Genomic DNA, 10818 nt, shown 5'->3' on the forward strand with positions numbered 1-10818 from the left:
CTCTTGATCAATGGTAGCTCTTAATATTTTTCAAACATGTTTACCATCTGTTACGTTTTCCTAGGGTTTAGTTGTACCATACATTTCTAAATAAAGGTAAGCTAACACCTGATAGTTTCAGATATATCGTTTGGTTCACATGGTACGTCAGTATTTCAAAGTTAGTTTAAGAAAAAATATTTAAGACTTCCTGTAGTTCAGCTTTCCAGTTCCATGAAATGAGCTTTACTTCTCATTTTTGGGTAACACATCCACCTTATTTTGTAACCAAACAACCCGTAAAGCCAAACTCACTTAAGAATACACATTACTCTAGCAGATTGGCAAGTGTCTATAAACTTTTCTATCCCTACAATCAATTAGAATTCACATTTGTGCTTCTCTGGAAGATAATTTTAAAAAAATTCGCAGTAAAATAAAAATGTGAAATAAAGGCATAGTGGAGACTTGTTCTGGAAAAGGTGAGTGCTGTTTATCTAATTGTATTTTGTTCAATAAACTTTTTTTATTCTTTGATATTAAGAGGAGCTATTATGTACTTGGATGCAGAATGCTTCTCTGTGAGTTGCCTGTGTTCATTGGAAACTTGTCAAATGCGTAAATTACTTTATAAGTTATAGGACTTCAAGATAAATATTGCAGTGTTTTATGGAGGCATCATATACTTTAAACATAGTTTTAATATGAAGTGCATCTTTCAAATTAAGCATATTTGGGAGCTTCCCATCAACTCACTTTTGAACCTCAAGGAATAAAAGAATTTTTTTCATATGCTCAGATATGAAAAATTTAGGATATCCTATGGAATAGGCTATCAAATAACCTATAGATTAAGTCCTAATTCTAGTGTTTTTAATTCATTGTTCGTTTTTCTTTGGTTTAATGGTCTTTGTTTATGTCTATCTTCTTTGCTCTGCTGATTATGTAAGAAACCGTGCTCATGTGGGCTGCCAGCTTTGCCTCATTTGTCACTTAGAAAAAAAGCTCTACATGAAAGTTGAGTTATAGTTAAGTGAACATTTGAATATGCTGCTTAAATTAATACTGTGAAACATTCTTGTTGTCCCCACCCTGAAAGGAAAATACGTGCTTCGATTTCTTCAAAAACTGTGTACTTAGAAATATGTTCTGAAATTAAATTCATTATTTTCTTTCAAGTTTGAAGACTTGATTTTTCATGATTTATTCCATTTTGTGTAAATTATTTAACTTCTCTCAGTTCCCTTATCTTTTTCATCTCATTAGTTCCCAATAGAATTCTGTTTCCAGATATTTATCTGCTATCAACTTAAGTAATCTAAAAATGTCATGTAAAACAGGGATTCTGTGATAGGTGAGAGTTTACCTTTTAGTTATATTTAGTTTTTTTTTAAAGTGAGTCTGCTTTTTGATAAAGGTTATAATGTTATTCAGTGCAAAATATGCCAAATTAAAATAGGCAACTCTGTAACCTCTTTCATTGTAAGTGGTGTCATCTTGAGTTTATTTTTTGTAATTAGAAATATACTAGCCTCAAAAACACCTTCAAAATGAAAGGTGTTTCTTTTTAACTTTTAATTCTTCACAAAGCTCCAAGTGCATTATGAGACCCAACAGCAGTTTCACATGTAGGATTGAATTACGTGTGTGTGTGTGTGTGTGTGTGTGTATACTCATGTGTGTGTGTAATGGATTCCTTTTTTATATTAGCCTAAACCTACCTTTAATTTTATGGAAAGAACTTGTCCTGAGAGTATTTTTATAATTTAATATACCTTATTCCTGAGAGGCTAAGTAAAACTGTTCCATGAATCAAAATCTTTGCAATGGAACCTGTTCAGCTACTTAACTGTCTGTCTGGGGACTAACCAGATGCAATTATAACTGGTTTAAAAGTTGTGACCTTTTCCTTGCTTATTTCAAGGTGATTCTTTAAAGACTATTAAGCTATGTTTGGTATTTGTCCTACTGCCTAGAAATATTTAAAAACAGGGTATAGGCTATTTTTTAAAGTAATTTGAGAAAGTTTCTTTGTTACTTAGTCTCCATGTAAATTTTACAAGAGCTTAAATTCTCCAGGGGGTGGGGGGATAGGATATTTGTAAGGAGTCTCTGCTTAAAAGGGTATAAAAGAACCCTAATAGGTATCCAGTTGTCTTTAAACAACCCAACCATTTTGACATTATAACTTGCCCTTATTTTATAGGTTTTCTGTGAAAATGTCTGTTGGGGTATCCTGTTTATATTTAACAGTGACTTGCTTAAGTTATCTCGTGGGTGTAGCCAGTAGCACGAAGGTTCTGTATTAACCAGAGTATTGAGTTACTTCCAAGTAAAGGTATTAATGAGTGAGAGACAGAGGTTGTGAACCAGACACTGGTAAAAAATTTCAGCTAACTGTCTAAATGTTTTGATTGTTTATTCTGAAATATTAAATTTTCCCACTTGCAAAATCTCCAAGTCAACATCTTTTGTTTAAATACAGTGATCAAACTATCTGCAAACCCAATAATAATTTGTGAGTAGATGCCCAGAGGAACATGTTACACGGATAATAAGTGAACAACACTCAGGCATGGAGTGCTGTCCACGTAAGGTGAGACGTTAAAGCTGATACGTGTTCTCACAGAGATGTGTGTTAGTGATATATTTGGAACCTGTGCGTCATCGTAATTAAACGAAATGTAGAAGCAGCTATCAAGAATGATTAGCTACTGTTCATCTAAATGTCCCAACTAAATTTCAAATGTTTTTTTTATAGTGGTCACAAGCAGCTCATATTAGAGCAGTCCTATCTCCCTCCCCAGGCCTCCTGAGTAGGCCCTTCCAGCAGTGGGAGGCATTAAGCGTCAGCTATCCCTGGGCTTGCGCTCACTCACTTTGTGTCTGAACAAGTTGCTCATCTTCTCTGAACATTCTCTGTTAAAAAAAAAAAAAAAAAAAAGGAAAAATAACAGCCACATCCCTTTGCAGTGATGGGAGAACTGTGGAAGCTCCCGCGCAGCGCTGCAGTATAGATGCATTCTGTGGGGGGCTGCTTGGCTTTCTTTGGCTCCCGAGCTCCTGCAAGCACCCTCACGTCAAACCCAAATCATGTGGTGGGTCCTTGCAGTGTGATGCACTGTCTGCTGCCGTCCATAATTAAGGAAAAATACAACCTGCATCTCCGAACATAATTTGGGGCCCTAAATTGATAGCTGGCCTGCAGGAGGCAGGTGCCACATACCTGTCCCGCACCGTGTGTTCAGCCTTTGGCACTGAGGCAGCCAGTGGGGGAGGCCTCAGGTGTGGTGTCTTCAGGACCCAGGCCTCCCCACCCAGTAACCGCCTGCTGTGAGTGATGCTCAATGGGAAAGCTTCAGAGCCTTCCCTGTTGCTTTCTATGGAAGCAGGCAAAGGGCAGCTGTGGGAGTGGAGGGCAGAATGTGTGAATGAGGGGAATTGAGAGAGCAGCACTTGGCTGCGGGCCCTGACAGCCTGGGCCTGCAAGACACTGCCCGAAACACTGCTTGCACCCTGACCTCGCGTCACACGGTTCCATGGGACCAACTACAGGACATAGGGTCCAAACAAGTGGATAAGCACGGAGCATAGTTACTGAAGCCTGATAGATGCTCTCAAGACAGCTTTCTGGCAGCAAAGGGTGAAGTGTATGGGCGCCGTTATTCTCTGCACATGATCACATGAGCTTAACATCGTTTCCTATCTTTATTGACCATTTTTTTGATTTGTGTTCATATTTTTAGCCCATATTTCTTTGGGTCTGTTCATTCTTAACAGCTTCATGGGGACTTTCTAGATTTGGGGTGTTTAGTTCTGTATTATATGTTGCATGTGCTTCTAATCAGTCACATGTTTTTTAACTAGAAACTTACATAACCTTTTGTGGCTGCTGGGTTTGTCATCTTAGAAAAGCCCTTCCCACCTTTGGTATTGTGAATACATTATCCTAAATACATTCTTTTAATCTCTTAAATCTGTGTTCCATCACAGTGTCCAAAAACTGTCACTGATTAAAAGACGCCGATATTTATTAAAGACAAAAAAATCTTTAAACTTGAAACTTTGCGAAAGAGTGCTTTCTTGTCATTTTGAATTTTTTTTTTCAATTTTTTTTCTTTTCAATTTTTTTTTTTGTTTGTTTATAGAAGAACTGGGGTACAGGTCAGAGGCGTGGGAGGGTGAGAGAATTCACCAGAGACAGAGCAGGGAGCAGAACATGCAGACGGACCAAAGATACTGCTGAGGGGAGCAGCGGGTGAGACAGGAGAGGTCTGCTGCGCCATGTGGGAATCTCCCTGGCTGGCCCGGAATTGAACCAGTACTGAAGAGGCTGTAGACAGCTTCGAAGCGCGGCACTCAACCCGCTGCGCCACCGGGGAGGCCCTCGAATTTTCTTTTCTATTTAAACTCTTGCAGACATTTTTTTCAGAACAACTTTTAAAATTCTGAAACTTACATTTAAAGGAAACTATTCTGTTAGGAGTAGTTCTTCATCTTTGCAACAGTGATCCTTAGCCCTCAGGTGTGCCTCTGATCTGTCACTTATTTTTATTTTTTTAAAGATTTATTTATGCATACAAGAACGGGTGTAGGCCAGAGGTGTCGGGGGGTGAGAGGATTCACCAGGGACAGAGTGGGGAGAACAGGCAGATCTACTGAAATACACTGCTGAGGGGAGCAGCAGGCAAGTCACTAGAGGTCTGCTGTGTCGTGGGTAGCTTCCTGGCTGGGAATCGAACTCGCACTGCAATGGCTGCGGATAGCTTCATAGGTTGCATCTTAACCCCTTGCCCTGATTTGTCACTTGTTTAAGTCCGTCTTTCATTGTCATGCCCCTGAGTGATCATACTTGCCACAGTGCGCGTGGAGTGCCCGTCATGGTCTAGAAATATCTAGCTACTCTGACCTGCGTTCTCATCTGGCCCTTGCTGGCCCTTGAGAGTTACTGCTGTGAGTGTGCTCTACAGGTGAGGAAGCAGGAACTCATAAGAGTAAAGTTGCTTGTAATCAGCGCTTTTAAAGTGGTGGAGGACACTGACTTCGGAGGGTCACCTTCAGGGGTGCCCCGACACCTTCAGAAGTTCATCTTCAGGCAGTAGATCCAGTCATTTGTGGAGATTGTATGGACACATACATGGAAGAGGTCTGCCCTCCACTCAGTCCATCTGGGCTTTCTTAGACCTCTGCTGGGTGATTCTGATTTGTCTGTTCTGTCTACTGTGAAAAGTTCACTGCGCTAACAGAAGTTTGCTTTGTCCTCATCAGTTTGCTGATTCTTTTTGACTCCTGTAAATGTTTCTGTTGTTACAGTTCTAGAGTCAGTAGGAGTTCTAATTGGGATTTCACTACTGGGTGGGAAATAAATGCAGTAGTCCCCCCCAAATTGCATCACCATTCTCTGTACTTGTATGTTAAACGTAAACCAGAAGTAGAGATTGTAGTTGCGCACTTGCCGTGAGTAAAGTTGCCTACATGAGTGTCCCAGATTGTCCGCCTTGAGCCTTCAGTGTATGTTTTTAAAAGGACGTGGACATGACAGTAGGAAAGCCATGGAAACGACCCAAGTGGCCAAAGATGAGCAGACCGGGAAGATGTGGTCTGTATATGCGAGGGAGGACAGCTCGGCTCTGAGGAGAGCAACGCTTGCAGTTTACGACAACGTGGATGGAACTGGAGATGAGTCAGAGGAGAAAGACAAATGCCAGATGGTGTCACCTGTGTGATGGAGCAAAACAAAGGGTCAGATAAAACTCAATAATAAACCTCCAAAATTGTACAATTGAGACTACTAGAGGGGGAGGGGAAGGGAAGAGCAAAGTGGGAAGGGGGTACAGTGGGCTGTGGTGCAGAACTCTGGGTGCCTTGGTGGTAGGTGTGCATGGTGATGGCACCCTAAAGGGTGTGATCCTACCCCTCTAAATCATATAGTGCTGTAAACCGTTAGTTCAAATTTTTTAAAGGCATATGCAATAGTGTTTTTATTCTGACCTGAAGGATGTTTTAATTTTATTATTTAATGTTTAATTAAAACATTCAGATGTTTTAATTTCCATATAAGCACTCAAACTTACAGCTTCAAGCTGAACAAAGGATAAATTGTTTATCCTGGGCCTCCCCGGTGGCGCAGCGGTTGAGCGCCGGGTTGCGAAGCTGCCCGCGGCCTCTGCAGCGCCGGTTCGATCCCCGGCTGCTCCCCGGCCACCGGAAGAGGGTCCCACATGGCGCGCAGACCTCTCCTGCCGCCCGCTGCTCCCCTCAGCAGTGTCCTTCGGTCCTTCTGCCTGCTCTGCTCCCCGCTCTGGCTCTGGTGAATTCTCTCACCCTCCTGCGCTTCTGACTGTACCCAGTGCTTGTATTTATAAATAAATAAATCTTTAAAAAAAAATTGTTTATCCTGTTTGGTTATGTATTAAAATTTAACTGCAGCTCAGACAAGGCAGGTAGAAGATTCCTAAGGACTGACGTTAGAAAAACGAGTCAGAGCACTTGGAAAACTTAAGTGTGGCCAGGCCTCGCCCCAGTGCCGTGGCTCCGGGAGAGAAGGGCCTCAGCGCAGGACTGGAGATGGTGCTGGCTGGGCCAGGGCGCGCATTGTCTTTAAAGTTGCCGTGATTGCCCTGGGATTGGAATTCCTGGCTTGGGTTTATTTCTGTAATATATTCACTAGATTGAGTAGCTGAGAAAGCAGTATTGATGAAAGGTGGCAAACCTGTGTTACTTGATTTTCACTCTTCAGAACTATGTTTATAAAACACCGATATTTATAGTAAACCTCAGATTTTAAATAGAGGTTGGCCATATTCACCCCTGTGTCCTTGTGTTCCGGAGTCATTTCACCCTCTGGGACGTGGACGTGGACCTGGGATTTGAGAGCTTTTAAAGGAGTGAAAGGGAACAGCAGGGAGAAACATTTTCAGGGAAAAGTGTGCAACAGTCCCTTGATAGGGAAGGTATCGCCATGTGAGACGAGCTTTGTCCAGTTCTGCAGCCTTCTGACCTCGTGTTCTTTGCATGTAGACAAGAACTTCGTAGTCTTTCCAAGCCCCTCTGCCCCTCCGCTTCTTCTAGTGATCTGTTCTATTGCGCTGGAGTTGGGGAGATGTCAGTGGAGCACAGTATTAGCAGAGCAAGTTCTTGGTGAAGCCACTAGGACTCCCTCATCTGTAAAGTGGGGTTTCTCAGCCCCCACGTTGCCCTGCAGATCTAATTAGGTAGATCACTCACGCAGCGCATGCAGCACGTGCTGAGGACTCAGGAAGCGCCCCCTTCTCCAAGGCCAAGTTCCGATGTCAAGTCTTGAGAGTATTTGGATCTTGACCTCCTTGGTGAAATAATTCTTCTCTTTGTGCCATAAATGTGTCCTGTACTCACTTCTAATTTAGCTCTGTCCCTAGTGCTAAATTTATCACTGATTGATCTCTGTGTCTAATTTTCCCCATAGATTATGAGCCCCTTGAGGACAGAGGCAGGCTATTCATCTTCGTAAGGTTGGTATCTGGAATGATAAATTTTTATTGAGAGAGTATCTAATTTTTAAATAGGGTCCCCTCCTCCTGGTTACCTGTCTGCGAGCAGCCCTTCAGAAGCCCCCACTTGTGGTTTCTCATCTCCCTGTTAATACTGATTTTCTTAGTGGCCTTTTTACTAGATAGATTCTCCCAGCTCACAGTTATGCATTTTATTCACTTGATCTGTTTGCCACCATTTATTGGTGATTGAATTCGACTACACATAACAAAACTCCAAAACAGTAGCTTAAACAAGATGGTGGTTCACTTTTTTTCCCTCACTGTAGCATTGTTTTCCAGGGGCCTGATGGCACGGCCGACTGGACCAACAAATCTTATCACCACCACCATCCCAAAGCGCTAAACTCAGGGAGATGCCAGATAAAACGTTGTGCACACAACTAACCGGCTGCAGTTGCAAAGGAAAGGGTCCCAATTGCCAGGAGTGAAGAGAAGACAGCCAAAGCAGTAAACTCAGGAGCTGGAAGCTCCTGGGATGTGGGGTGATGATCTTGGCTCTGAGCCTTCCCAGTGGGCTTGGAACTTTAACAGCAAAACCAATGGCCTGAAACTACATGGGTGAGAATCCGGGACCTTGGTGGGTACTGCAGTCTCAGGAAGGGGAGAGCAGAGCACTGTGCCACAGCCCAGAGGAGTGACAGCTGCCATGGGGCTCAGACCCGACTGGGGGAGGGAAGGATTCCATGAGAACATGTTAAAAGCTGCAGCACAGCCTCACTCTCAGCTTAACCTTCACTGTGACCACCTTCATGGGCCAGGCATGTCAGGTGCTGGTAGCAAAGGTGTGCATGAGACAGAAGCTTCTGCACCCTCAAGGCCTCTCCTAATGAGGGGAGGCCTCCTCCTCATTGCAGGAGGATATTGACTTGCATGTATATCAAGCACACTTGGAGGCAATTTCTGAAGCTACAGAAGGAATAAGTTAGAAACGAGATGGAAAGTATGAAAGAATCGCCCAGCAGAACCCGCTCACAGCTGCAGTGATAGAACAGTGCTAGAAGGGCAGGGAGGGGTGGCCTGGTCTGTGGTCAAGGGTAAAGGTCCAGGAACAGGTACATGAGAAGTTGATAGACAAAAAGTGGGGGAACAAGAACTTTCCAACAAGCAACATTAGGATAATTGCATATCCTTGTGGCAAAAAATAAAATTACAGACCTTTCTCACCATATACAAAAAGTTTTGTATTGAGTAGGTGTGAATAAAAGACACCAACTTACAGTATTTTAGAAGGTCATATAGGAAAGTATCACGACAGTGTAAGGAAGAAGTTGAATGTGACACCAAAAAAGTGCACCATAAAGGAAAGGATGCATCTGACTATAGAAAATTTAAAAACTTGTATGATGAAAGACATGAGATGGGTTGCCACAGACATGCAATGTGTCTACCAGTAACTGACCAAGGAGTGTCCAGATTACATAAAGGATTAATTAAGGGGGACAATACCTATGAAAGAGGACTAAGGAGTCAGTTAACACAAAAACCTATTTCAGGCCACGAAGTAGTTCAGTGCAAGTCAGCACAGTTGATACCATTTTATACCCAGCCCCAGCAATCGGCAAAGATGTTGAGTAAACAACTTGGGATTTTCTCATCACTAAAGCTGAAATTACACATTGTGTGTGACCACAGTCGTGGGGCAAAATTTCAATCTTTTTACAAAGGTCATACTTGGGTTTAGAAGTTGTTGAATGCTTGAAATTTTTTATAGACATTTGTAGCAGGGGGATAGAAAACTGAATTGCTTTTTCTAAAATCTGGAAAATCACACTGTGATTTTGTTTTAAATTCATTTGAGGATATTAGCAATAAATACAGTTTATGAGCTACCACTGGCTTATTTTGGACAGATTTTGACTTTCCATAATCGTTTACTAAGACTTACTTCATAACCTTGACATTCATTCAAACAAAGGTTACAGTTCAGACTGGGAGAAAATGTGTAATAAAACAATTTGACAAAATAGTTCCTCTCTCTTTGTATGTAATAGAAAAACAAAACAGCAATTCATTGCTTATTTCAAATATATCTGCTACTCGACTATTTACTGACCTTTACTTTAATCTGTTAGACTCTAAGGCAGATTTTATATTTAGTTCGCTGGATTGTACATTGTTTCCTTGTTAAGAAAGCCTGGGATTGCATAGTCCTGCATCTCAATAATCAGTTTTTAAGTTCTAGTGATTGACATTGTAGTTTGAGTTTTCTTTTAAAGAGACATATTTTACATATTTATGATACCATGCGGTGCCTGTGTTCCCACAGGAGAGTGTGCGTGTATAATTCATATACATGGATGTTTCTTACAGCTGAGAATAAGTAACAGGGAACAGAACCCATGTGATCCCAGCACAGGAGTGTCCAGTCAGCTCCCATCCAGAATGTGGGTGCCATGAAGGACCAATTCAGCTGTCTGGCTCCTTCAAGCTCTGCACATTCCAAAGAAGTCTGGCCCTGACGAGCTCCTAGAAGGTAACCTTGAAACTCTTGGGATATCCTGCATCATGTGAGAGCCATGTTTTACGTGGTCCTTGAGCCACACCAGGTGCACACAGCAGTTAGGGTACGGGGCTTGCACCTCACACAGCCAGGTCGGCCATGTGGGTGTAGTACACCTACCCACGAAACACCCCCAATCAAAACCCTGGACGTGAAATCACAGGCCAGTTTCCCTGCTCGGCGATAATCTACACATGGCTTTACTCACATTTTGGAAGAATTAAAATGCAGTCCATGCACCTCCTCAGAGAGGACAGCTGGGACCGCGCACCTGGTCTTCTGGATGCTTCCCTAGTGCCTCTTACTTTCGCTGATTTTAAATTATCTTCTTGCTGCAATAAATTGTAACTCAGCATAACTACTTCCTAAGTTCTGCGAGTGAACTCAAGAGTGGTCTTGGGCACCCGGTGGGTGAACTTAGGGTAGCGGTGTGCTTTGGAAAGTGGAATGGCAGGCTTTTTCCTTTCTTGGAAAGACGAGGAAGGGAGTCCAGTGGCCCATGGGGGTGGGTGATGGGTGACTTCATGGTGGGTGCACTACTGTGGTGGTACCTGATGGGAGGGGCCCTGCACGTCCAGAATGCCAGCAATAAGGTAAGCCAGCATGACCTCAATTTAAGGAAAAAAATGAAGAGCCATTCAGGGGAAAATCAGAACTTGTAGACAAATGAGAAGGTGGTTTTATTTTGCTCACATTTTTTCATTATCCCATTAGCTTAGAACCATGAGGTGGCAGTGCCCTGGCCTCGGCTGCTTCAGGCGGTTCCGCGTGTCTTAGGAGACCAGCCTGGGAGGGCACCTTGCCCAA

At 42.7% G+C, this 10818-nt stretch overlaps 1 long non-coding RNA gene across 12 annotated transcripts in view; it reads left to right on the plus strand.

Annotated features, from left to right (window-relative positions):
- LOC119237121 (uncharacterized) overlaps nt 1-10522 on the plus strand; it is a 37501-nt gene extending 26979 nt beyond the window's left edge. For 10 of the 12 annotated variants that reach the window (XR_008550507.1, XR_008550506.1, XR_005123211.2 and 7 more), the window contains 4 exons: nt 2465-2575; nt 7424-7469; nt 7791-8069; nt 9822-10522. This is a non-coding gene — a long non-coding RNA (uncharacterized LOC119237121). The remainder of the gene's footprint in view (nt 1-2464; nt 2576-7423; nt 7470-7790; nt 8070-9821) is intronic. The other 2 variants (XR_008550510.1, XR_005123226.2) reach the window with 1 other exon arrangement.
- The last annotated feature ends 296 nt before the right edge of the window (nt 10523-10818 follow it).

The sequence above is a fragment of the Talpa occidentalis genome, unplaced genomic scaffold (assembly GCF_014898055.3).
Source record: "Talpa occidentalis isolate TD23 unplaced genomic scaffold, MPIMG_talOcc4v2.1, whole genome shotgun sequence".
NCBI lineage: Eukaryota > Metazoa > Chordata > Mammalia > Eulipotyphla > Talpidae > Talpa > Talpa occidentalis.